Consider the following 27,827-nt stretch of genomic DNA (forward strand, 5'->3'; position numbering starts at 1 on the left):
GGTTGTAATTGCTGCTGCAAAAGTGAACAAAGCTGTGATGCAAGCTGCTGGTAACTTCGGGTTGATAGAGACTTCCGGTGACGCGTTTGGGTTACGGTTTGCGTTTTGAGGTAGGGGCGCTTTCCAAAAACTATAGTTTATTATTGGAATTATTACATATGGGTACTGATGTGAGATATTGTGTACTTGGTGATTGTATCTGCCTTATGTATCAATTGATTGACTCGAATGACTATGGATGTTGGTTTGGCTGAATTGTCGTGTGGCTTGTGAAATGTAATGTTTGAAGTTGATTCTTTAAATATTTGAAATGAGTTTAATCCATTGAGGATTGGTTTGAATTGAGTCAATTATTTTGATGATGTGAAAGATAAAATGCTCTTGAAATTCAGCCTGGGTTGCTTTAATTGCTCTGGCTTTGATAAATGATTTATTGCTGAACCGATTCTTTAAAGCTTTATAAATGAGTTAAACCGGTTGATATTGAGTTGATTTTTGAAATGGTTTCCTTGAGGTATGCCATTGAGGCGACTGTTGGATTTAGCTTGCTTTTGAATTGATTTCTGGTTTGAGCTGTTGAAAAGGAATGAGAAACGGTTTAGTTGGGACCCGAACCGGGTGGCAAAAGTCCAAGTTTTAGGGGAGGTGCTGCCAAAATTTCTATAAAATCCGAGTCTTTATTGAAATATTTTCTGGAAAACGATGAGTTAAAGACTTCTACTATTTTATTTGAATTATCGAGAAAAGGATGATTCATGCTTTCGAAATGAATTAATAAAGAGGAAATTGTGATTTAGTCTTGCTTCTTAAGAAAGGCATTGTATCTCTTTCAGGAGAAGGTTATTTAGATGAAACTTGTGTTTTAAAGATGTTTGGATGTGAAAAGGGTTTATGCCTTTGAATTTGACTTGGGGGTTTCAATTAAAGAAGTTTCAATGACTTTAAAAGAACCTGAATGTCTATTGACAAGTTTCATTTTGAAATGTTTTGAGAAAGGTTTTAAGTACTCCTTGAATTCTGAATTCTTGCAAGACTAAAACAATTTTTAACAGTTGAAACGTTTTAGAATTTGTCATGGGGGTTAAAGCTGGTTTTGCCTAAGTAAAGGAAACGGCTTTGAAGGAAGTAAATGATTGCGTGACTCGGTTTGGCTTAGATCTTATTTTATTACTCAAATCGGAAAGCCAAGGTTTTAATGATTTTAAATGAATTTGGCGAAATGAGTTATGCTGTTCTCCCCTAAGGACTTGGGACTCTGCCGAGGAACTTTTGTTACAAAAATCCCATTGTTGGATGGGTGATTTTGAATGATTCAAAAGGAATCTTTAACTTTCCATGGTTTTGGAAGTTTTGGAAAGAGGAAGCCGAGAGTGGCTTATTTCAAAAAGGGAATTTTTCTTGAGTAAAATTGGCTTATGAGCCTGAGATAATTTGAGAAATGAGATCTTTAAAGCCAAGGCTGAAAAGAGTTGAAACTTGATTTCAAAGTGAAATGAATTGAGAAAATGATTTATGGCTTAAATGCCGATTTCATGAATTTGATGATTTTGAATGTGGAAGTGTTGTTTTATTATGAGCCGGAATGGCTATGTATGATTATGAATATTGACTGGTTCTGGATTGAACCATGAGCCAGAATGGCTGTGTGTGATTATCAACATTGGCTGGTTCTGAACTGAACCGTAAGCCGGATGGCTGAGATGGATGTTGATCCATGGATGAGAATGAATGCATGTATATGCTGAATTATTGATAATTGTGATTTTTGCACTTCCACTATTGGAGATGAGGGTTTCCCTGGGTAGTAGCAATGGCTAGCCACCATGTGCTCCAGGTTGAGACGCAAAGCTCTGTTAACCCAATGTCGTAAGTGTGGCCGGGCACTGTGAAAGGCCCGGATGAGCTCGCCCCCATAAATATTCACCAGTGATGGTGATGGATAAATATTCACCAGTGAGGGTGATGGATATGGATCATGATTATGATCAAGTTTATGATGAGTATAACTCGAGTTGGGGATGCACGACAGAGGGACAGTCCAATGGTTAGCTACCAGGACTTGTCGGGTTGGCTCTATAACCGACAGATGATATCATCAGCCACTAGGGACAGGCATGCATCATATGCATTTGTGTGACATTGGTTGGGTGTGCATATTATACTTGGTTTGCCTATGTGATTAATTGCTAACTGTTCTACTTGTAATAACTGTTTGTTTGTGCTTGAACTTCCTATCTGTGTTTGCATCTGGGACTCTGTTGGATGGTGGTGATTGGTTGTTGGTTGGATTGTTTGGGCCTAGGGCCGTGGTTGGAAAGAGATGAACTGATGGTTGATTTCGGTTTTGTGTTTCTGGTTTGGAATAAAATTATGAAAGGATATTTTGGTTTCGCATAGATAAATCGTTTTGAAAGGCTTTTGAGTTTTTGAGAATTTAACGGTTCTTCTTTCCGAAAAGATTTCCGACTTTACTTTCATTGTAAACCGTTGTTTTTGAAAAGAGGCATAAGACGGTTATGAATTACTGGCGCGGTTATCTTCACGTATCCTATTACAGTAATTCCCAAAAACCCTCTACTGAGAACCCTTTCGAGGATGATGTTCTCACCCCCCACATTTTTTCCCTTTCAGGATATGGGCGCAGAAGTTACGAAGAGCTTATTTAATTGTTGCTGTGATGCCCTGTATTGTTTTAGTTATGGTCTATTGTACCATCGCCTTTATCTTGATATATTCTGTAAGAGGGATAGGAAATTGTATTGGATTATACTTGTAATAATATTTATATATATGTATGTATATATATATGTATGTACTCTTTATGAGTTTCTGTAAGTTGTATGGATGTACGTTGTATATCAAAAGTATTTTTGGGAGCGGTATTGCGGTTTAAAGTTTCAAACAGGCTCATATTTTAGTATTAATTAGTATAAGTGTCGTCGTAATATCCGAGCTATCAGAGTTGCGCAGCCGGAAGCGTTGTCTTTGGTAGTCAGGGTGTTACATGGAGGGGGAAGGGGAAAGGGGGGAAGGGGAGGGGGAGGGGACACGGGGTGGGGGGAAGGGAAGACGCGCGGGGTGGGGGTGGGGGGAAGGGGAGACGGGGAGGGGGAGGGGGAAGGGGAAAGGGGGGAGGGGGATGGCGGCGGCGTTGGTGGTGGTCGTGGTGCTGGTGGTGGTGTTGGTGGAGGTTGTGGCGGTGGTGTTGGTGTTGGTGGTGGTGGTGGTGGAGGAGGTAATTGTGTTGGTAGTGGTGAGGGTATTTTTGTCCAAAAAAATATAAAAAGGACGATTTTAATACGAAAAAAAACATTAAGGACGATTCTAAATCGAAAATTAGAAGAGGGACGAATTCGATTCTGGCTGAAAACTTTAGGGACCAAAACCATACTTATCCTTTTCTTTTACAATCTCATACATTTGACATACATTAATTAAGGTTTTAATGATTCATGCAGGAAAACTTTTGAACAATGAAAAAAAAGTGTGCGAAATTCAATAACACCGATACTAAAAACATCAATGGTGTTCTATACTACAAATTGTTGGTGAATATTTTCATAACCCTTAATATTGTAGAGCTTGCAACAGTATTAAGAATGTGTAAAACTTGACGTAAAGCTCATAGTGATCCTAAACTTTGACATAAACTTAATCTTAGTATATTCTGCTATAAGCCTTTTAACGTACCCAAGATTCTAGGATCTTGGAATCTTAAAAATTCAAGTAAAAGAATGACTAAAATCTTGAGAGGAATCTTAACTCAGAACGAAGTAGGATATATTTACTATTTTGTGTTGAATTTCTATATTTACATAAAGAACGAATACTTCCTCCTTGTTGCTAAAAGGTAACATTATTTTCAATTGTTTGTATTCAAATTGCATAATTATATGTCTTATTCACGTATTTAACAAAAGAATTTGAAATTAGTATGTTCATGTATCCCATCCCAAACGTATATTGCGTCATGCATGTGTAAGTATAAGTGTCTTTGCTTCCAACTCTGGAACTAATCATAATATCTTTTGGTTTTTAATTTAGTCAAGAAAAAATGTATGCAAGGCTTTCTAGCTAATCTCTGATTACATTTGGAGATTATATTAGTGGTCGCTTCTTAGACCTTTTTTTTTTTTGAAAAAAAAAGAAGAAGATTTAAAAAAAAGATAAATAAATCCGGACATTAAATACTTTTATTCGAAATCACAATAAGAAGGATAATATCGAAGAAATGAGAGAAAATTATCTTCAAGAAGTTAATCAATTTCATATATGTTTTTGTACGTAGGTATTAAATTATTTAAGAATTTTTAAGATTCTATTTTGATTTTTGACACAGCATTTTTTTCATTTTTTTTTAAATTTATTTTTGGGTTTTCTAAATCATTATTGTTCCAAGAGCGCAAAATAATTTAACTAAAAAAGATTTATCGATCTCTTTAATAATAGATCTATCGAGTAAACCATTAAAAATGTACCTTAATCATCTTAGCACGGATAAAAATATTTTTAAATTTTGTTATCAACAAAAATTTACTCAAATAATTTTATAATGTGTAAAAAATATTCAGTTGTGATCAAAGACTTGCTCTATTAATAGAAAAATATGACATAACTCACTTGTAAATATTAGAGTCTCACTTTTTATAGAAATTTCATTTGTCATATCATTTTTTTTGCATTAATGTAGAATATTTAAATTCACAATATATATTTTTGTCACATTTTTAAATAATTTAAAAGTATTTTTATTAATAATAAAATTTAAAAATATTTTTGTTAACGATAAAATAATTTAGATACATTTGAATAGTTTGTCCTGGATCAATTCTTCTACATATTTTTCTAATAATAATACTTTTTAACTTGTATTCAACTAAGTGTTTATTATTTGTTTCCTTTATATGAATTGAAAAAATTGTCTTGTTAACATGCTTTTAGATTCCATTCTAAAAACATTGTAAAAAAAAATATTTTACTAAAGTCATTAATTAAAAAGATATTTATATTTTTAATGTTCTGAATATATAAAAAAATTTAAGAAATTATTATTATATTTTAAAAATATATTATTAGAGTATGAAATAGATAAATCTTTAAGAATATATATATATATATAAGAATGACAATAGAAAAAAGTGAGCAGGTATTTCATATTACCACACACGTTTCGAATATTAACTATTTGTTCTATTATTTGTTCTATTATTCGCAAGTATTTTATTTATAAGAAAAAAGATAAATAAGTTCTTGACTTTTAATTTGTGAATATTTAAGATTTTAGGATTTAAAATACCTTTTTAAAATTTAAATATATTGATCTTTCATGTTTATTTAGATTTGTCAAATTCAATAAAAAAAATGTGACTCATTATATTAACCCGGTTGACGATACGGATATACACGTAGTAAAATTTTTAAAATGGAACAAATTAAACTTATAAATCGATTTGTTCAGATTTTGAAAAAATAAGAAACTTAAATGTATTTTTAAATTCTCAAAAACTTAAATATTCGCAGACCAAAAAGTCAGATATCGATTCGTTCTTTTCTCTTTATTTATTATCTCAAGTCTATCTATATTCGTGGCGAGTACCTTACAAACCCATATAGTCATATCTATACCGATACTCGTCTAATTTTAAACGTGATACATTTTGTCTTTGTTTTTATGATATCTCCTATCTGAAATATAATTTATTAGGTCCTACAAAATTATTTATGGGATTAATTAAATAGTTATTTGAAATTAAAGTGAAATCTGCTCTTCCAATATTTAGTTTTGGTTCATTTAAAATTTTATATTATTTTTAAGTATATATTTTATTAACATAATTATATATATGAGTGGCAAAATTTTATTGGTTCTCCATTAAGGTAATTCCGTATTTCTAAAGTGATATAGATTTCATTTCATAAATTAACTCCAATGTAGTTTTCAATTCTAAATCAATTTACTTCTTGAAAGTATTAAAAGTGATACTCTAAAAACACTCAATTGGAGAAGCTCATTATAACATTATTAGTAAAAATTGTTAAATTTTTTATTTTAATAAACAAAAAATAAATATTAAAAATATAAACTTTGTAATTTTATATAAAATAAATAAATAAATAATTTATGTGTTTAGAACACATGTTACTTAAATACTAATTATTTTACTGTTTAAAATACTATAGAGATTAAAAAAAAAAGCTAAAAGTTGTTACAATAATTAATAAATATAAAATAAAATAAATTTTAGTTATTTTTGACTAATTTTTTTGTTATCAAATATTTTTATTTACTATTTTTGTTTTCTCTCATCAGTTATGACCGGAAAAAGATACTACATTATTTAATGCTGAAAAACTTTTTTAATTCCTAATAAATGCTGTTTTATTTGTTTTTCTTTGAATGCATTATATTTAAAAACAAAAATAGTATATACACATTAAATATTAGTCACCAAATTAGTCATTATATATATATATATATATATATATATATATATTATTTAATTATTTTAAATATATATTTTAAATTTTTATATATATTTTATATGACTGATTAATTTAGTAATTAATTTTTATGTACACCTAATATAATAAATTTATAAATGAATTAATGTATTAATGTATAAATTATATTCATGTAATTTATTAACTGGTAAATGTATTAGAAAATTCAAAACACGATAGTTATAAATGACTAAAGGTTGTAATTGTAAATTTTTTGTTGATCAATTATTTTTTTGTTTTTGTATAATTTTTAGTTGAACATTATATTTAATTTTATAGAATTTTATAAGATGGTTCTCTATAAATTATATAGAATTTAAATTTTAGTCTTCTTCAATCTTTTGTATACCCCAAATCAAAGAGAATGATATAGGAAATACACTTTTTTTTTGTTATATTTTATTTTAATCTGTCCATGATTATATTGTATCCCTAACTTTGGAGACTCGAACTCCCCAATTTTATCTATATCTTTTAACAAATTTATTTTTTCTTTTCGTGAAAAAATTAATTATATTTCAAATATTTCATCCATTCTTAAATATATATTTATTTTTAATTTTACAAGAATTAAAAAAAAGAGACAATTGCTTTGACACTATTTCAAATTTAGAGGGTACATTATCTTCTCATAATATGTATTGTTGCATAATAGATCTTAGTTATAATTTAAGAAAAAGTAATTTATTTCTGATTTCTGAATGATACTAATTACTTGCCTTAAAAAAATATGTTGAAATGTTTTAAAAGGTAGGTCAAAATTATCTTTAATAACAATAATTACTCTTTTTTATTATTTTAGTTGTATTCTCTTTCATCCATTAATTTTGGGATATGATTGGAGAAGAAATCTAGTATTGATAATATTTAATTCCATTGATTTGTGGAGAGAAAAAAATTCTAAAAAAATGAAGATTTGTTTGAAGAAAAAAGAAGTGCATAAAGTCTTGGATCAAATATGATCATAGAAAAAAAGCTTCAATTTCTTTGGCTTGTTAATTCGTGTTTTTAAAAATTGAGTATCTATATATAATTTTGTTAGATTTTCAATCCTATGTTTTGATTATGGCCTAGTTTATTAAACGACATGAAAATTGGCTGATCTAGGACTAGTAAGATTCTGAAATCTATGTGACATTAAGAATGAAATGTTTTATTATTAAAAGAAGAATATTTCATTTATGAAAATGTTCTCAGTATACACAGTTATATATATAGTTCACTCAATTTAAAATGCTTTATTTCCATAATTTCTTTTACAATCTCATTCATTTGACATACATTAATTAAGGTTTTAATGATTCATGCAGGAAAATTTTTGAACAATGAAAAAAAGTGTGTGAAATCCAATAATAACGATGCTAGAAACATCAATGATGTTCTATATTATGAGTTATTGGTGAATATTTTCATGGCTCTTAATGTTGTGGAGCTTGCAACAGTATCAAGAGTGTGTAAAATTTGGCGTGAAGTTCGTAGTGATCCTAAACTTTGGCATAAGTTTGATCTTAGTGTACTTTACTATAAGCCTTTTAACGTACCCAGGATGCAAGTTAGGATCTTGGAAAGATTCAAGTGAAAGGCTGACTAAAGTTTTGAGGAAAATCTTAACTCAGATCGAAGTACGACACATTCGCTGTTTTGTGTTCAATTACCATGCTTACTTAATAGATGAACACTTGTTCCTTGTTGCTGAAAGGTAACACTACTTTCAATTATTCTTTGTGCTCAAATTGCATAATTATATATGCTATATTATATACATAAAGTGTATGTTTATCTAAAAAATTATGATGGGTGACTGGTTTGAGCACTTCATTTGTGTGGTTTGATAGGTAATGCTATTGAAATAGAAATTTTTTAAGATATTTTTTTTCAAGCAAAGTATCGTTTTGTCTCTATGTTTAGGATAAATTTTAAAATTTTTTCTAATGTTTAAATCGTCCTATTTAAGTTCCTATTATTTTAAATTGTCTCAATGTTGTCCTATTATTGAGACGAAATTGAGACGATTATTTAAAATAAAAATAATATGATTAAGAATAATTTATTTAAACATATAATTAAAAAATAATTGAATAATTATGTATCATAAAAAAATAAAAAAGTCTAAAGAATCAATTAAGATGTAGTTAACTTAGAACTAACTAATTGAAAAATAATTTTTATTTTTAATTTTAAAATTCAAAAATTAAGATTGTAAGGTTTTTTTTCAACTAATATTCTCTCTAGTATCTTTAGATATTATTTCTAATAAGATAAAAGCATAGAAGGGCATCAGAGGTTAGATTAAGATAACTTCAAGTCAAGTTGTAGAATATAAAATTGTAGCATCAGGATACAAAAATTACGGCAAAACTTTTTATTCTTTAGGTTGGTAAATCTAGGATAATAAGGTATATTTATAAAAGCTTCCGACGCTTAAATTAGTAATAATCAAGATTAAAAGACATAAGAATTAAGAATAAATTAGACATTTAAACATGTATTAAATTATTTATTTATAGTACTTGAAAAAAAAATTAAAACAAATTGAATAAATTCATATAAGATTTTACGTGAATATAATCATTATTTACCAACTTTCTCATTATTATTATTATTATTACTACTAAGATAAAGTTTCTCATGTATTATAGTTTTTGGCAGGACTCCAAATCTAAAAATGTTAGTTCTACCTGCCATATACAATTTATCAAAAGAAGTAATTGAACATGCAATTAATTTATCGGTAGGGCTTGAATCCATCATAATTACCCTCATGATCAATCATAAGGACATTTTTCCTGCAATTGGCAAATACTACAAAGGAATCACCGGTCTAAAATTAAATTTGTTACTGGCTTCAAAATGGATCATACTAGAACCTTGATCGAACACACCCCAAATCTCAAGTTCTTGAGCCTTCAATCCATAATAGTGAGCTTTAGAGCATTGTGATGTGTGCTTGAGAACTTGAAGTATTTGGAGATTGTTAACCTCTGCCATAGTCTCATCATAGACAAACCTGACATATCAAAGCGGGTTGTTTTGTACACTTTTCGCCAATTGCAACATCATCAATGGCTGCTCCTCCACCGTTTGAGAAAGATTTTGACTTGTCAAAGTAATAACAAATGTGTCATATGTAAAAATAGGATGGCAAGTCAAAACTATCTGACGAAAAAAGCATTATATGAAGCCGTGATTAAATTATACGATCAAAACTTCAAATAAATGTGGTTGTTTAAACATACACGATTTGAATTACTTTCATGAAAGTAGCTAGTATGAATTACTTCTTGTTTTGGCATAAAGATATATGAATATCTATGTTGGATAATTTATATTCCTATATGCAAAATTAGCTCTGTTATTAATTCGGAAAAATGAAATAGTCTTGCTAATATGTAAGAATGGCAATTAGAAAAAGTGAACACATTTTTCAATACCATACATGTTCCCAATATTAATTATCTATTCCATTACTACTCTTTCTATTATTTGCAAAAATTTTATTTATTGTCCCAAATCTATATTCACTGTGAGTACTTTATAAATCCATATATGATCATATTTATACTCATATTTATACTCATTTAATTTTAACTGTGATACATTTTGTCTTTGTTTTTATGACATCTGCTCACATTTTTTAAAATTTAAACATAAATAAATTATAATTTATTTTATTAATTAAAATTTTTTATTTTTAAAAATTATTTTATTAAAAATAATTAAATTAATTTTATAACTATTTGAGTTCAATTAAATTCAAATTCTTATATATATTTTTATTATGATGAAATATTTTACATAATTAAAACCATAATTTTAATAATTTATAAATAATAAAAATTATATATATATATATATATTTTTTTTTTTTAATTTGAGTAATTGATATTTTTAATTTAAAAATAAAATTTAGTTAATAATTAATTATCAAGTTAGATATCTGTCGATATGAGTAAATATCGATACTTTTCGGTGAATTTAACTTTGCTAATGTTTTACCGTATATCTTTTATCGTTATACTACTAATGTCATTTATATTAGTAACTCATATATATTATTACTTATATTTTAATATATCCAGTTTTCATAATTATCAGTTTAAGATATTTATAATTTGAACTGCTGACTCAGCAACTTATTAACGCAACACATGTCCCATAAAAAGACACCATATTACCATTGGTTCTATTCTCTTCTTCGTTCAGCCGAAGCTTAGAAAAAAAAGAGAGAGAACGTGAAAAAATGAAACCTGAAAGCTTCTAAGTTCGATTTTTTAAAATCCGTAACTTCAATAAAAAACCTAATCCAATAAAAGTGTTCGTATTTTTCTCTTTTATACATTGGCATCATTTTTGTTCGGTAGAAATCGATGGTAATGTACTAGATGAAAACTTCAATTAAATAAAAGATTTCACAAAATGTACTAGATGAAAACTTCAATTAAATAAAATCTAATGCAATTAAGCAACAACTAACCATACTAGCTTTCCAAAACTTGTATGCACATGCTAAATTCTTCTTTAATGACCTTGTTTGTTTATGATCATGATACTTTACTGCTTTTAAATTCACAAACTCAAGTTGATAGTCATGATGTCACAACAACATGTTGCAAATCAAAATTCAGCCTATGCTTATTCATACCACACATGTATACAGAGAAGATAAAGACAATCATGCAATGTAAAGTGCTGGAAACAAAGGAGAGGAAAAAGAACTTTACAACCTTGTGATTCATCTTCTCTATTGTTATCCTTCTCCTCCCATTCTTCCCTTTCCCTTGCCAAACTCAAAGTGCTTGCTCATCCTCAAGCAATAATTAGAACAATGGCTATGGGGCTAAGATGGATCATGAATGTCTTATACAATAAAATGTTAGCAGTACATGTGTTGCAAGCAAGCAAAATTTAAGATAAAATTCAAGGCACAAGAGACAGAAATATTGTGATTGCAAACATAAGAGGGTGTGCATGATACATGGCATAAAAGATAAGTGGCACACCAAACTTAGTGTGACACTTTCACTTGGAATTAATGCAAGTATCCAGTAAAGATTGGAAGCAAATTTTGTTGCATGGCAACATCAAACTTAGAATGCAATCATATGTCAATTTATTTAAATTAAAACTAAGCAAATGAAACTATTATTTGTTAACTACAATCACCAAGTGAGGCATCTGTCATGGATAAGGATCTCTTGGTAATGTATTAACAAAAATAGTTAATAAAAGAAAGCATTAAAAAAAGGAAATGACTAAAACAAAAAGGAAACTAAATTGTTAAACCACAAGCAAGATAAACTTGCAGAGGCATTGTGATTATGCAGACAAGTGGTGCTGCTGGATGACTTGCATAAAAAAAATAAGTGGCACACCAAACTTAGAATCTTAGTGTGACATTTTCATGTAAAATTGATGCAAACATCCAAAGGGATTGAAAATAATTTGTTGCAGGGCAACACCAAACTTAGAATGTAACCATGTGCCTATTTATTGAATTTAAACAAAGCAAAGAAAGAAAAAAAAGCAAAAAAGAGAAATGTTACCTACTGTTGGCATGTTGTTCTTTACTTTCTTCCTCTTCTTCCAGTTTGCTAAGAGGAATGACCTCAAGGGAGGAGAAGATTCAGCTACTGTCCCTTGTCTTGGCCTTTCCTCAGCAAGCTTCCTTTTGCAAATAGCTTGATTGAGCTTGCTTGCTGGATTAGGGACAGAATTGGTGCTTTTGCTAGTTGCCTTCACTTCTTTGGATTCAAGACTTGGTTGCTGTGTGATTATTGGAGTTTTATATTCATCCAGAGCTTTTTGAATTGGTGGTTCCCTGAGCTCTTCCTCTATGTACTTCTCTACTTCACTTGAGTGTGAATTCTCTTGAGTGTCTTCCTCCATTTCTTCTTCATGATTTTCCATTAATTCCTTTGGGAGGGAATCTTTATGTTTCATTGTCACCTCAAGTAGCTTTTGTGAATGTAGAATCCTTGGCTCATGTTCCTCATCCTTCATTGCAATTTCACTTGACACAGGGACCTTATGTTCTTGTTTTTCCATTTCCTCCTTCCTTGCAGTCAACAATTGTTTTACCTACACTTCCATATTTTTGAAGGAAATCTCTTGTTCTTTCTAGACTTTCGTTGTCTCCTCCTCATATCTTTTTGAGCATGGACTCAAGCTTTGAGAGCCTTTGGTTCCTGGAAGTTTGTGTGGGTGGTAAGTTTTGAAAGGGGATTTCTGTTGAAGCATGGTCAAGTGATGATATCTTTGGATGAATATCATATGGACCATTAGAATTCCCTTCCCAGCCACCATTAGAATCATGACTTGCATCGTTTTGTGGTGGTGAGAAATATCCCATATGATTCTCTTGCTCATCTTGTGTCTCTGAAGCAAATCTCTATGAATTGGAGTGCTCAAAATTTGTATTTTCTTGGTGATATTCCCAGCCACCATTAGAGATTGGTGATAGTGGGTGATATCCCATAAAATTTTGTTTGACCATAAGATGAGTTGAACTCCATTTGTATTTTGTAAAATGCAACATCAATGAAAATTGAAATTCATGTCACAGAGAAAGAATTTCTTAGTGAGACAATAACTCAAACACCTTGTTATCAACTTAAAACAGAGAACAAAAACAAAGAAAATGCTTGATCTAGACTTCTCACCCACTTAATCATTGTTGATCTAAATCAATCCCCGGCAACGGCGCCAAAAACTTGATGAGTTGGAAATGGATACCAATACCTAAAGTTACCCACAAGTGTACCGGGTCGCATCAAGTAGTAAAACTCACTTAGAGTGAGGTCGATCCCACAGGGATTGATGGATCAAGCAACTTTAGTGGGTGATTAGCTTAGTTAAGATAACATTGGTGAATTGGATGAAAAGGAACCAACAGAAAGTAAATTGCTAAAAATTATAAATGACAGAATGTAAATTGGCATAAGCTTAAAGAGCAAGAAAAGTAAATTGACAGAATCTTAAAAAGCAAAAAATGTAAATTGCATCAAATGTAAAGGGAATTGGGTGCAGGAAAATTAAAGAAAGCAATAGCTCAAGCAATTGAAAAAGAACAAGCAACTAGAAATTTAAATTGCAGGAAGAATAAAGGAAGTTGGGTGCTAGGAATTAAAGAAATCAAACAAGAAAGTGTAAATAGCAATCAAATAGAGAAGTAAAAGATGCAATAACATGCAACAGATCTAAATAGAAAAGGGAAATTGCTTGAAAAATTCAAAACAGCAAGATATCTCAACTTAATTGCAAAATCCAAAAAGACAAGTGAAGATCTCAGGGGGTCAATGAGACTAGAAAACAAGTCTAGATCTCAACTCCTTCCTTGATCCAGCAGAAAAAAATATTGCAGAAGAAAGAAAGATGAAGCAGTAAATGAAAACTCAGGTTTAATTCTCAATTCACTAAGATTGTGCAGGAGAAGAACAAAGAGAAGCTTCAGATCAAGAATGAAACAGAATTCCTTCACTCTCAATCCAAAATTCAAATTCAAAAAGGAAAACTAAAAGAGAGAGCTCTCTACTCCTATTCCCTAATGCTCTAACAGAGCCAGCCTTCCTCATGAAATGAGAATGATGCCTTTATCTAGGCTTTTTACAAAATGAAAAATAAAATAAAATTGAAATTAAAAACAAATTACAATTTAAATAAAATTCCTAATCTAGCTTCTCTGTGTGCCTTTGAGTTATGTCCATGAGTCTAGCTTGCTTTGGTGTGTCAATGGGCTTTTTTTTTTAAAAAAATGGTGAAGAATTGAATTAATTTGGAATTTTGCTTGAATTTTTAGCCCATGGGTGTTGCTCCTAGGACAAGGCTCGGTTCATGGGGAGAGTTGAGCTTTGGTGCTTGTTTCCTTGGCCATTTTGGTGCGTGACATGCTTCATGTGACAAGGGAGGTAGCGCTCAGCTCTTGGCAAGAGCTGAGCTTCCTCCTTGTCCTTAGTGAGGTCCCAAGCTCGAACCTTGGTGGAAGCCTTTTGGCAAACTTTTTCTTTGAATTTTTCTTGGAATGCTCTCGACAAAGCTCTTGGCAAGAGCCGAACTTTGTGAGTTTGCTTTACTTTCTTTGCTATTGAGTAGCGCTCCTTTGCTTTAGAGTGAGGCTCCCTCTTCGAGCCTTGGTGATTTCACTTTGGCTGATTTTTGCTTGTTTTTGGTCCTTAAAGATGCCTTTCTCTTGTACCTCAATTTTGTGCCAAATATAGATTGCCATATATCGTTGGAAATTTCTGAATGTCTACTTTTCATTGCAACTGGAAGCACATCAATTGGATGTCTATAGCTCAAGTTATGGCCCTTTGAAGGAGGCATGGTCATGTTGTGAGCGCCCAAGTTTTAACTTAGCGAAAATTTTGCTTCCAAGCTCATTTTGCATCACGATAAAGCTAGGTTCTCCCCATGAACCGAGCTTTGAGTGCTGATTGCCAATTTCCCTTGATTTGGTCATGGGCCACGCTTTTAAAAGCGTGGCCTAAGGCTCCAAAGTGTGCTCTAACTTCAAAGTGTGCCCCAAAACTCTTTTTTTTCTCCTTTTTAGCTTATTTTGTGCTTCTTTGCTTCTTTTTCTTCTTATTTCCTACAAGATTTATAAAATTAAAAGATCAAAGAAATATACTAATTAATTACAAAAGTATTTAATATTTAAGCACAAATCATCAATTTCTTGTATGAAAAAGCATAGAAAAACATGACATGGTGACATGTCATCAGTCGCCATTAGAGGGTATATGCGCCCTGTCGCCATTACAACCAGAGAGAAAACACAAGTATACTCACTTTCAATATTTTCCAACAATATTCATTTGCCACATTCGTTCATTAATCATATATGCATCTCTGGCATACTTGCCACATGTTAAAGCTTCCTCAATCAATCATCATTGTTATCAAATCTCAAACATTAACCTGGAGCAAGCAGAACGAACCACAACCCTTGCTACTACCCAGATATCACAAATATACATTCATTCATAATCACACTCCATTATTACCAATTCTCAAACATAGACCCAAAGCAAGTGGGACAAACCACGACCCTTGCTACTACCCAGGTATCACAGACATACATTCATTCCAAACTCCATAATTAAACTCATTTATCATAATCCTTCTTCCCATCTCATACTCGGAGCAAGTGGACAACGCCACTGCCTACTACCTGGGGTCACACATTACATTCATTTTCAGGCCATCATCTCTGCACTCCCTCAATCACAATTCATTACTCCAAGCCTTTCTTCATCAACAAGTTATCACATTTTCTAGCCTCTTCTCATTGCTAGGCATACTATACAAATTTAGGACTTAAAGGGTGAAAATGGAGGCTTAGAAGTCTGAAATTTGGCTTTAGAAACTCAAAAATTAACTTTTGCTAAAAATAGGGTCACGCGTGTGCGTCGCCCATGCGTACGCATGGAAGGTGAAAAAGTAGAGTGACGCGTGAGCGTCGACCATGCGCGTGCGTGGGAGTCAGAAAAACAGAGTGACGCGTACGTGTCAGCCACGTGTACGCTAATAAACCCCATTTTTAGGGTTTATCTTGCGCTTAATTTAGGGGATTTTATCACCTTTTCTCACATTTATCCAAGGAAATAGCATGGTTTTATGATTGTCTCCTAATCTGTGCTTAAGTGTGAAAACATAATTTTTAGGCCCTTAATTGCTAATTTTGATTCACCTTTGATTCCACTAGATGCCTTGATATGTTTGTTAGTGAATTCAGATTAGAAAGGCTAGGAATGGATCAAAGGGGTGGAGAGGAAAAGCATGCAAGTGGAGAACTCATGAAGAAACAAGGATTTGGGATGCTGAGATCGACGCGCACGCGCAGCAGACGCGCACGCGTGGAAAGTGAGGTCGCATGGTGGCGTGTACGTGTACATGACGGCGTGTACGCGTACATGACGCGTACGCGTGGATAGCAAATTGTCAAGCGACGCGTACGCGTGACCCACGCGTACGCGTCGATGCTCGCACGTGACTCACTTAAAGGCAAAATGCTGGGGGCAAATTCTGGGCTTCCCATGCCCAGATCTAACTTATTTCTGAGGCTATTTAAGGCAGAATTCAAGGGAGAGTCAACAACTTCCACTGATGAATCGATTTTTGACAGTATAGAATTTCACAATAAATTCTCGTTGCAAGTATAGTTTCTAAACCAACAATAATCCTTTCATACAAAAATTTGGTTGTTACAAGTAACAAACCCCTATAAAAATAACCGAAGTATTCAAACATCGGGTCGTTCTCCCTAGGAATTGCAATAGAGTGTTCTTGTTATTGGCTATGAGGTATATTTTGGGGTTTTTGGATTAAGAGACAAGAAATGTAAATGGCAACGGAAATAAACTAACAACTAGAAAAGCTCTTGGTAAGGTATGAGAACTAGAAGTCCTATCCTAGTTATCCCTATCAATTGTGATGAGAATTGTCCATTGCTCCCACTTAGTTAACCTCTAACCATAGAGAAAAGTCAAGTGGATGGATTAACTTGAGTCCACAAGTCCTAGCCAAATCTAAATAAAAGACTAGCTTTAGTGGTATTCAAGTCAATTAGCAACTTCTAATTATCAATCAACAAAGGAATTAGATAACTCAAGAGTCACTAATAACTCTACCTAGGCCAAGAGGAGAAAAATCTATACTAAAATCCAACCAAGCATTTTATCAAACACTTGGAAGGCATAAAAGGAAAGTAAAATTAAATTGCAAGAAAAGTAAATCTACACTAAAGCAAATCAACAATAAAGGAAATCAAAACATGAATTGCATTAAAATGAAAATAGAAGAAACAAAAGTGCATCAAAATAAAAGTAGAGAATTACAAGAATTAAATGCTAAACTAGAGAGAGGAGATGTAGAAGAACAAGAATTACAAAAGAAAAAGTAAATCAAAGCATGAAATTAACCTAGATCTAAGAAATCCTAATCTACCTCTAACCTAATTCTAGAGAGAAGAGAGAGCTTCTCTCTCTAAAAACTAACTTTTCCTCCAAAACTAAACTAAACTAAACTAATGTGATGGAAGGTTTTTGAAAGGTAGTGATTCCCCTTCAATTCTTGGGTTAAATAGCATCAGAGATGAGTTGGATTTGGGCCTGGGAAGCCCAGAAATCGCCCCCAGTGGATTCACTTTAAGTGAGTCACGTGCGAGCACCGATGCGTGCGCATGGGTCACGCGTACGCGTCACTTGACAAATTGCTATCCATGCGTACGCGTCATGTACGCGTACGCGTCGCCATGCGACTCCACAATCCACGCGTGCGCGTATGCTGTGCGTGCGTGTCGATCTCAACATTCCAAATCTTTGTTTCTTGATGAGTCCTCCACTTGCATGCTTTTCCTCTTCATCCCTTTGATCCATTCCTAGCCTTTTCTTCCTGAATTCATTAACAAACACATCAAGGAATCTAGTAGAATCAAAGGTGAATTAAATTTAGCTAATCAAGGTCCTAAAAAGCATGTTTTCACACTTAAGCACAAATTAGGAGACAATCATGAAACCATACTATTTCATTGAATAAATATGGGAAAAAGGTGATAAAATTCCCTAAAATCACTACAAGATAAAACCCTAAAAATGGCGTTTATCATCCACCATATTAGTTTAGTTTAGTTTTAGTTTAGAATTAGTTTCTAGAGAGAGAAGCTCTCTCTTCTCTCTAGAATTAGGATTAGGTTTAGGTTGATTTCTTCTTCTAGATCTAGATCTACTTCTTCTCTTGCTTCAATTTTCATTTTGCTTTATGAATTCTTATGTAGATCTTCATTTACCTTTCAATGCAATTCATGATTTCCATGCTTTTTCATGTTTGATTTGGTTTTCTATTATTGATTTCTTGCCATTGTAGTTAGACCTCTCTTTATTTCTTGTAATTCATGTGTTTACCTTTATTGCCTTTTATGTGTTTGATGAAATGCTTCTTTTAGTTATGAGTTAGATTTTGTTCCTCTTGGCTTTGATTGAGTAATTGGTGACTCTTGAATTATTGAACTCTCTTGTTGATTGATGATTGGAAGTTGCTAATTAACTTGAATGTCACTAAAGCTAGTCTTTCACTTTGATTAGACTAGGACTTGTGGTCTCAAGTTGATTGTATCTACTTGACTTTCCTTTATAGTTAGAGATTAACTAAGTGGGAGCAATGGACAATTCTCATCACAATTGAGGAGGATAGCTAGGATAGGACTTCTAGTTCTCATACCTTGCCAAGAGCTTTTCTAGTTGTTAGTTTATTTCTTTTGCAATTTACATTTCTTGTTTCTTATCTCAAAAACCCCAAAACATACCTCTAACCAATAACAAGAACACTTTATTGCAATTTCTAGGGAGAACGACCCGAGGTTTGAATACTTCAGTTATTTTTATAGGGGTTTGTTACTTGTGACAACCAAATTTTTGTATGAAAGGATTATTGTTGGTTTAGAAACTATACTTGCAACGAGCTTTCATTTGTGAATTCTAACCGTCAAAAATTCATTCATCAAAATGGCGCCGTTGCCGGGGAATTGTAATGGTGTTATGTTATTGGTTATTGTATATATGTGAATATTGTGAATATCTTGATTTTTGGATTGCTTGTTAGTTTTTGCTAGCTTTAGGACTTTGTTTCATTCTTTCTTATTAGCTTTTGTTTCTTATTTTCTCTTTTCATTATGAATTCTCACTTTGGCTATAAGTTTGGTTCTAACTATGTTGTAGAAAATGAGGGCTACAATGAGGATGTGTATCAAGGATGGGACAATCAAAGGTGGGAGGAGCTATATGCATATGATCAATCTTCATGGTAACAACCTCCACCAATACACTATGAACAAGAGCTATTCTATGATGCATATCAATCCAATGGTTATGGTGAATCCTCTTGTGATTTTTGAGAACCACCACCATATGCCTATGAGCCATACCCTCAACATAACCCTCAACCATACTCACAAGCCCCTTTTCACCAACCACCTTCATATGACCCTAATTCATATCCACCATACCAACCACCTTTCGAGCCATATGAGCCACATATTGAACCACCACCATCTCAACCTCAATGCTTCCAAGAACCACCCCCTCCATACTATTACCAATATGAACCACCTCCAATGTATGAAAATTTTCACTCACAAGATGAATTCTACTTTCCACCATAACTGCCCATGGAAGAATATTCATGTCCATCGATCCAAGAGCCATTTGATCCTAATCATGTTATCCAAGCGGAACAAGAGTCAAGGGATCATCTCAAGGAAATATTGGATCAACTTCAAGCAACCATGGAGCGTGTTGTGCAACAAGTAGAAGAAGTGGAGAGTGTTGAACTGCCACATCCTTATTACGATGAACCACCTTCCTACTATGAGTCCTTCTTCTAAAATGATGAACCCTTCTATCCACCCCAACCTCCAATGGATGACATCCTTGATGTTCTTGTTCAAGGACAAGAGGAGATGAAAAGGGAGATACTAGAATTTACAGCCGTCTTGGCTGAGGTAGTAAACCGATTAGCCTCCCAAAGCTTGGATACTCAAGAAACTCCCATGGTAACATGTGAAGAATCAAATGAAGAGCATAGCATGAAGGAGAGATTGGAAACTCCAGTGGAAAATGAGAAAAGATACTTTGTGTTGAAACAATTGGAGGAAGCTACCATTGTTGAAAAGAAGGAAGAAGTGGTTGAGGACTTAGGAGATGCAGAACCCCATGGGAACATAGAGTTGAGGAAAACCCCTCCAAGAAGATTGAACTTGATGCTAAGGAGGAATGTGTACAACCTCTAAGGCATATTCCATATGAGGAATTGGACGGGATAGAGCAAGAATCAAGTTCCTTTGGCAATGAAGATCATGCATCCAATCTTAGTGGTGAAGAATCCTTTGAGCTTGAAGAACCTTCTCCCGGTGAATTTAAAAGTGTTGTGGAGGTAAACATCTCTCATCCTCCTAATTATGATTTGAGTAAGGAAAAAGGCTTAGATAAAATTGTTGAACAAAGGATTTCATTTGAGGAATCTTGTGAAGAGGTGGAAGTACTTAGAAATAGAAGGACGGGAATTGAATACGCTTTGTCAAGATCCTTGGAAGCTTCTTTACCTAGGTTGTCATCTACTCCTTCATTCGAGTGGGTAAAATTCATCTCTATTAGCTTTATTGTCCTACTTGAGTATGGCTTGCTTGAAACGGATGGTCAACTTAGAATGCTTTGCGGGATGAAGCGTAAGAGAAAAATGTTTCGTGGTTGGCGTTGTAAATCAATGCTCATTATGGTTGATACATCAAAGATGGAATATAAGGGTTGGAATAGTGCTCAACTAGATGGGTCTAGGAGGATTGTTAGGCACTTCATTGAGAATTCATCTTGCGTGCCACCCGGATGGACTAATAATGATCAACTTCAAGACGGGTGTGAAAATAAAGTGTGGGATCCCGGATTACAAGAAGAGGATCGACTTTGGGAGCCCCAAGCTTGTAAAGAACTCCATCAAGAATTGGTACAACTCATGAGAAATCTTGGGGCACAATGGAGAACCAAGCATTGGTGGGAGTTTCAAGAAGAATTTAAGCACAAGTCACCTTGAGAGAAGCTCCCCATAAGTCCAACTTAAGGACAACAAACAAAAATGCTAGTTGGGAGGCACCCCACCATGGTAAAATCTTTCTTTTTTCTCTTTTGTAAATATTGGTAAAATTAGTTTAATTTCTTGTTTTGTTTGGTTTGTTGAGTTTATTTAGTAGTTTAGTAGGTTAAATAAGGTTTTATGGTGTTTTGGTAGCTGTTTGGAGGTTTGGAAGGCTTGGTTTGGTGCAAAAACATAAAAAAAATTTTGAAAAATAGAGTACCATCCACACGCGTGACCCAAGAATTTTCGACCAGCCATGCGCACGCGTCACCCACGCGTACGCGTGGATTGCAAATTTTCACCTCCAGACCAAATTCCAGAGAGTTGCGCCTACACTGCGCCAACATTGTGCCTTTTGCACAAGTAAACTCACGCGTACGCGCACATGACGCATACGCGTCGCTCTCTAAATAACCCATCGACGTGCACGCGTGACACACGCCTACGTGTCGCTCCCAGTTCACCATCTCCACACGCACGCGTCTCCTACGCGTACGCGTGGATGGCCTTCTCCCATCACACTTCTTTTCTTCTCTCCTTCCCATTTTTTTCCTTCTTCTCTCTTCTTCTCTTCTCCCACCCATCACCCAACACTACCAAACACCATTTATAACCATCCCTTTTAGTTAGTTAGTTGTCTAGTTAGTTTCAATTTTGTTTACTTTTTGTTTTAATAATAAGTGTTGGATTGTTAATCTTGTTTACTATCTATTGCTGCTGATAATTGATGAGATGTTAGTTTAACATCATTTTTGTTAATTGTCATTGTTGGATTCTATTGTTGAGGTTATAAGTTATTACTTGGTTTTGAGTTTTTCATGTTTGACATCTTTTCATACCAAGTACATGTGACATTGCCTTTAGAGCTTTTTAAATCTTTTTGAATTACATGATTTGGCCACCATGTAATTTCAAATCCTTCTCTTTGATTAGGCAATTTCTTGATTATGGATGTTGTGCATTTACCTTAATGCATTGTATTTTTTTGATCATATGCATCCGGCTTGAATGCTTTCATGCTTCTTTATTGCTTGTTTGGTTGTCTTAACCTACAAGTTTAAAGCATCTCAAGCACACTAGAATGGGTGAAGTGCATGTTTCTTTTGTGACATAGATTTTTATGCTAGCGTGTGTTCTAAACCGCGCACAATTTAGGACCCACACACCTTTTTGTCATTAACGTCACACTAATTCACTCACTCAATTCTAGTGGTTTTTACCTCATTCCAACAATGTATGCTTCCTTGCTTTTGTGTTTTCTCATCTTATGGTGTTATTTTCTATTTTTCATAAATGATGCACCATAAGCAAAAATGGAAGCAGAAGAAAGAACACGCAGCAACCGGTTGATCTACCAGCTGAAGGTGGCAATCCGGAGAGTCACCGTACCCCCTTGCTCATCTTTGGATGCACCAAGGACGGTGCAAACTTTTAAGTGTGGGGAGGTCATCCGACCAGTCGACGTTTTAGGGTGACAAATTTCTAATCCCAACACTTTTGCATTTTATTTTTAGGCATTTCATTTCTAGGTCTTTTAGGATTTTTGTTTCATTTTCTTAATTTTGCATATATATACACAATAAGCTTAGTCAAAATAATGAGATTTTTCAAGATTTCTATCTATAGGGCATCCCAATCGATTTGAGTAAAAAATTTTCTTTGAACTTGCTTGAATTATATACATTGTGGAACATGTTTTGAGCTAAGAACATACAACCTTGTGAGTTTTGAGCCTAATTGTGTGGTTACATCTCATAACCATTTATCTCCCTTCTTGTGTGTATTATTCTCTTTCTATGATTGTGATCTTTGATTTGTTTGATTCTTTATGTCCATTATTTTATGTAGACATGCATTTATATGATTGAGGCCATCATTTCATTTAGTTCACTTACCCAAATAGCCTTACCTTTTATCTTCCATTGTTAGCCAATTTAAGCCTACGATTAACCCACTTGTTCTTAGTTTTAGCACATTACAAGCCTTGAAGCGAAAAATAATAAATGTCCTTTATTTGGATCTTTGATTAGCTTTGGCTAGTGGGGGTGTATCATTCAAGTGTGGGGAAACTTGGGACACTGGTTGAGTAAAAGGGTGTGTGTTGTATTTTTGTTGAAATTCATAGGAATTGGGTACATACTCATGTGTTAATTAAGTGTAAAACCATATGCATTGATACTTGTGTATATACTTTATTGCAAAGAAAAAAATGAGAAAATAAAAAGAAAAAAATACATATCAGAAGAAAAAAATAGAAAAAGAAAGAAAAAGAAAAAGAAACAAGTGGAAAACTCATGAAAAAACAAGGATTTGGGATGCTGAGATCGACGCGCACGCGCAGTAGACGCGCACGCATGGAAAGTGAGGTCGCATGGCGGCGCGTACGTGTACATGATGCGTACGCGTGGATAGTAAATTGTCAAGCGACGCATACGTATGACCCACGCGTACGCGTCGATGCTCGCACGTGACTCACTTAAAAGCAAAATGCTGGGGCGAATTCTGGGCTTCCCAGGCCCAGATCCAACTTATTTCTGAGGCTATTTAAGGAAAAATTCAAGGGGGAGTCAACACCTTCCACCATATTAGTTTAGTTTAGTTTTAGTTTAGAGTTAGTTTCTAGAGAGAGAAGCTCTCTTCTCTTTAGAATTAGGATTAGGTTTAGGTTAATTTCTTCTTCTAGATCTAGATCTACTTCTTCTCTTGCTTCAATTTTCCTTTTGCTTTATGAATTCTTATGTAGATCTTTATTTACCTTTCAATGCAATTCATGATTTCTATGCTTTTTCATGTTTGATTTGGTTTTCTATTATTGATCTCTTGCCATTGTAGTTAGACCTCTCTTTATTTCTTGCAATTCATGTGTTTACCTTTATTGCCTTTTTATGTGTTTGATGAAATACTTCTTTTAGTTATGAGTTATATTTTGTTCCTCTTGGCTTTGGTTGAGTAATTGGTGACTCTTGAATTATCGAACTCTCTTGTTGATTGATGATTGGAAGTTGCTAATTAACTTGAATGTCACTAAAGCTAGTCTTTTACTTTGATTAGACTAGGACTTGTGATCTCAAGTTGATTGTATCTGACTTTCCTTCATAGTTAGAGTTTAACTAAGTGGGAGCAATGGACAATTCTCATCACAATTGAGGAGGATAGCTAGGATAGGACTTCTAGTTCTCATACCTTGCCAAGAGCTTTTCTAGTTGTTAGTTTATTTCTTTTGCAATTTACATTTCTTATTTCTTATCTCAAAAACCCCAAAACATACCTCTAACCAATAACAAGAACACTTTATTGCAATTCCTAGGGAGAACGACCCGAGGTTTGAATACTTCGGTTATTTTTATAGGGTTTGTTACTTGTGACAACCAAATTTTTGTATGAAAGGATTATTATTGATTTAGAAACTATACTTGCAACGAGCTTTCATTTGTGAATTCTAAACCATCAAAAATCCATTCATCATACGCGTTGTGCTCCTCGCACAAAACCAGCCCAGTACCCGCACAACTCTCTGGATTTTCTATGGGGCATTCGCATTAGTGCAACGACGCGTACGTGTCGGCCAGGCGCACGCATGAGAGAGTAAAAATCGTGAGTCACGCGTGCGCTTCGGCCATGCGTGCGCGTCAGGGTACATTTTACCAAAAATTTTACTATGTTAAAAAGCTGCAGAATTACATTTTTAAACCCCCAAACTTCCAACACACATAACTTCTTCTACAAAATTTCTTTATCAACCATTTCCAAACCATTGGAAAGATTGTTGAAACTTTCATAAAAATCCAATTTTGAAGGATTCCAAACTCTGAGGACTGAGTTACAGACCGCCGAAGTTGGTCAAAAATCAGTTTTTACCCAAAAACATAAATTACCAATTTTTCCAATGTGCACAAGCCAAATTCATTTTCACTCATCCAAATGGCCACAACCCAACCACATCCACATAATTACACTCAACCAAAACCAAACCTACCTCATCTACACAATTTGACCCAAAACTATCAAATTCCACCCCTCAATTCCTCAAACCTTATTATTCAATAATCAAACCAATTATTCACACATTCAATATCTAAAATCCATCCAATCTCTTATATCATCACACAATACACACATCAACATACCTTCCTTACCTCTTTCCGGCCTCCGACCCAAGATTCACGGCCTCCGGCCCAAATTCACAATTTAAATGCATATTCCATAAACCAATATTCATTATCCAATTCATCAAATCCTCAACACACTAAACATACAAATTCATACAATTATCAACCCAATCATTAATTTACATTACATATCAACTATGCATAATAGCACCAACCATTTACACAATTCATACTTAATCCTAGGGGCATCTAGCCTAGGAATTCTCATCACACCACACGGTACTTAAATGAAACTTAAACCGTACCTCTTGTAGCCCGAATAATTGAACTTTTTCATGAGAGTCTCCACCAATCCTTAGCTCCAAGCCTCACCAAAGCTCCTCAAGCAATATAAATCTTTCAATTGTGCACCAAAATTACTCAATACTCTAATATAATCAATTTTCACACTTATAATCAACCTAGGGTTCTTGAAATTGATAAATCACAAGGGTTTGAGTACTTCTTACCTCAGCCCATATGAAATAGGGATAAAACCCACTTAGAATCCATGTTAGAGTATCCCTAAACAACTAAAATCACAAGATTTTAACACTAACCACCCAAAAATGTGTAACAGTGGAGAATTTCAAAAACTGGGCAGAGATGAATAGAATACTGAAGAGAGGAACTTTTGCGTGGTCTAGAAATTTGCAGATAAATCCTCGTTGCAGGTATAGCTCCTAAACCAACAAAAGTCCTTTCTTACAAACATTTTGGTTGTCACAAGTAACAAACCCCTTTAAAATTGATAACCGAAGTATTTAAACCTCGGGTCGTCTTCTCAAGGAACTACAGGGAGGTATTCTTATTATTGGTTATGAGTTTTGTAAATTGGGGGTTTTGAAAGTAATGAACAAGTAATTTAAATGGCAAGTAAAATAAATAAATAACTATAAAATAAACTCTTGGCAAGGTATGAGAATTTGGAAGTCCTATCCTAGTTATCCTTATCAATGGTGAAGAGAATTGAGTTTTAATCCCACTTAGTTAGCCTTTACTAAAGCAAAGGAAGGTTAAGTGGACCAATTAGTTTGATCCTCAGGCCCTTGTCAATTCCTAAGAAAGGACTGGAGTTATTGAAGTTCAATTCAATTAGCAAAGACAACAATTATCAATCACGTTGAGTTTGATAACTCATGAGTTACCAATTACTTTACCAAAGCCAAAAGGGGAAATCTAAATTATTAATATAAATAAAGGAAAGCAATCATAATTCTGAAAATACCTCAAATTATATTAAATAGAAAATCAAATCTAAACATGAATGGTTCATAAGCCAATTTGGCAACAAAAGTAATTAAAGGAAAGCATTAAAGTATCTGAAAGTAAAAGAGAAATATAAAGTAAAAGGAATATTGAACCTGATGAAGAGTTGAAATTCTAAATCCTTTAAGAGGAATTCTAATCCTAAAAAAACCTAAGAGAGAGGAGAGAACCTCTCTCTCTAAAAACTACATCTAAACTATGAAAAGTGAATAATTGAAGACTTCCTAATGAATGGAAGCATTCTCCCACTTTATAACCTCTAATCTGTGCCTTCTGGACTTGGATCTGGGCCAAAAAGGGTTTCAGAAATCGCTGGGAGCGTTTTCTGTAATTTCTGGTGCGTGACGTCTGTCACGCGTCTGCGTGGGTCACGCGGTCGCGTCATCTGGAGTTTTCCTTGTCATGCGTTCGTTTTGGTCATGTGTCCGCGTCATCTGTGTTCTGCTTAAGGCGCGCGTCCGCGTCAGTCACGCGTTCGCGTCGTTGCCTTTTTGCGCTGGGCATATGGCCGCGTCGTCCATGCATTCGCGTCGCTGCCAGTTTCTTCAAAAATTCCATTTTGTGCTTTCCTTCCATTTTTGTATGTTTCCTTTCCATCCTTTAAGTCATTCCTGCCTTAGAAGATCTGAAACTACTCAACACACAAATCACGGCATCGAATGGTAATAAAGGGTAATTGAAATAATTATTTTTAAGCATAGGAAACATGTTTTTCACATATATTACATAATAAGGAAGGAAAAGTAAAACCATGCAATTTACATGAATAAGTGAGTGAAGGATTGAATAAATCACCTAAATTGAGTACAAAATATATCATAAAATATGGGTTTATCAACCTCCCCACACTTAAACAATAGCATGTCCTCATGCTAAGTCCAAGATAAAGAGTAAGGTAAGGTTAAAGTGGTGGAATCTCATGCAATGCAATCTATCCTAAATGCAACTACCTAAATAGATCATGCAATTCTAGTTGTTATTCACTTGTATATAAAACTTACATGTAGTTAAATTAATTCACATTCTCAAGGAATCATATATGCATAGCCAAACCCTAGATAATGTTAAAGCACTTTTACAATTGAGATGGGTAAAAATATTTTCAGACTTGCAAGACAATTAACAATTTAAGCAGAGATATATGGTGATGAGCTATTGAACCCTCACTGGATTTTGTGTTTACTCTCTAGTCACTCAGTGTTTATTGGGTTAATCACTCTATTCTTCTTTTTATCCTTACTTTCTATAACTTTGTTCTTCATCTAACCAATCAACAATTATAGAATACAG

The sequence above is a fragment of the Arachis ipaensis genome, chromosome B5 (genome assembly GCF_059453495.1).
Source record: "Arachis ipaensis isolate K30076 ecotype BB chromosome B5, ASM5945349v1, whole genome shotgun sequence".
Lineage (NCBI taxonomy): Eukaryota > Viridiplantae > Streptophyta > Magnoliopsida > Fabales > Fabaceae > Arachis > Arachis ipaensis.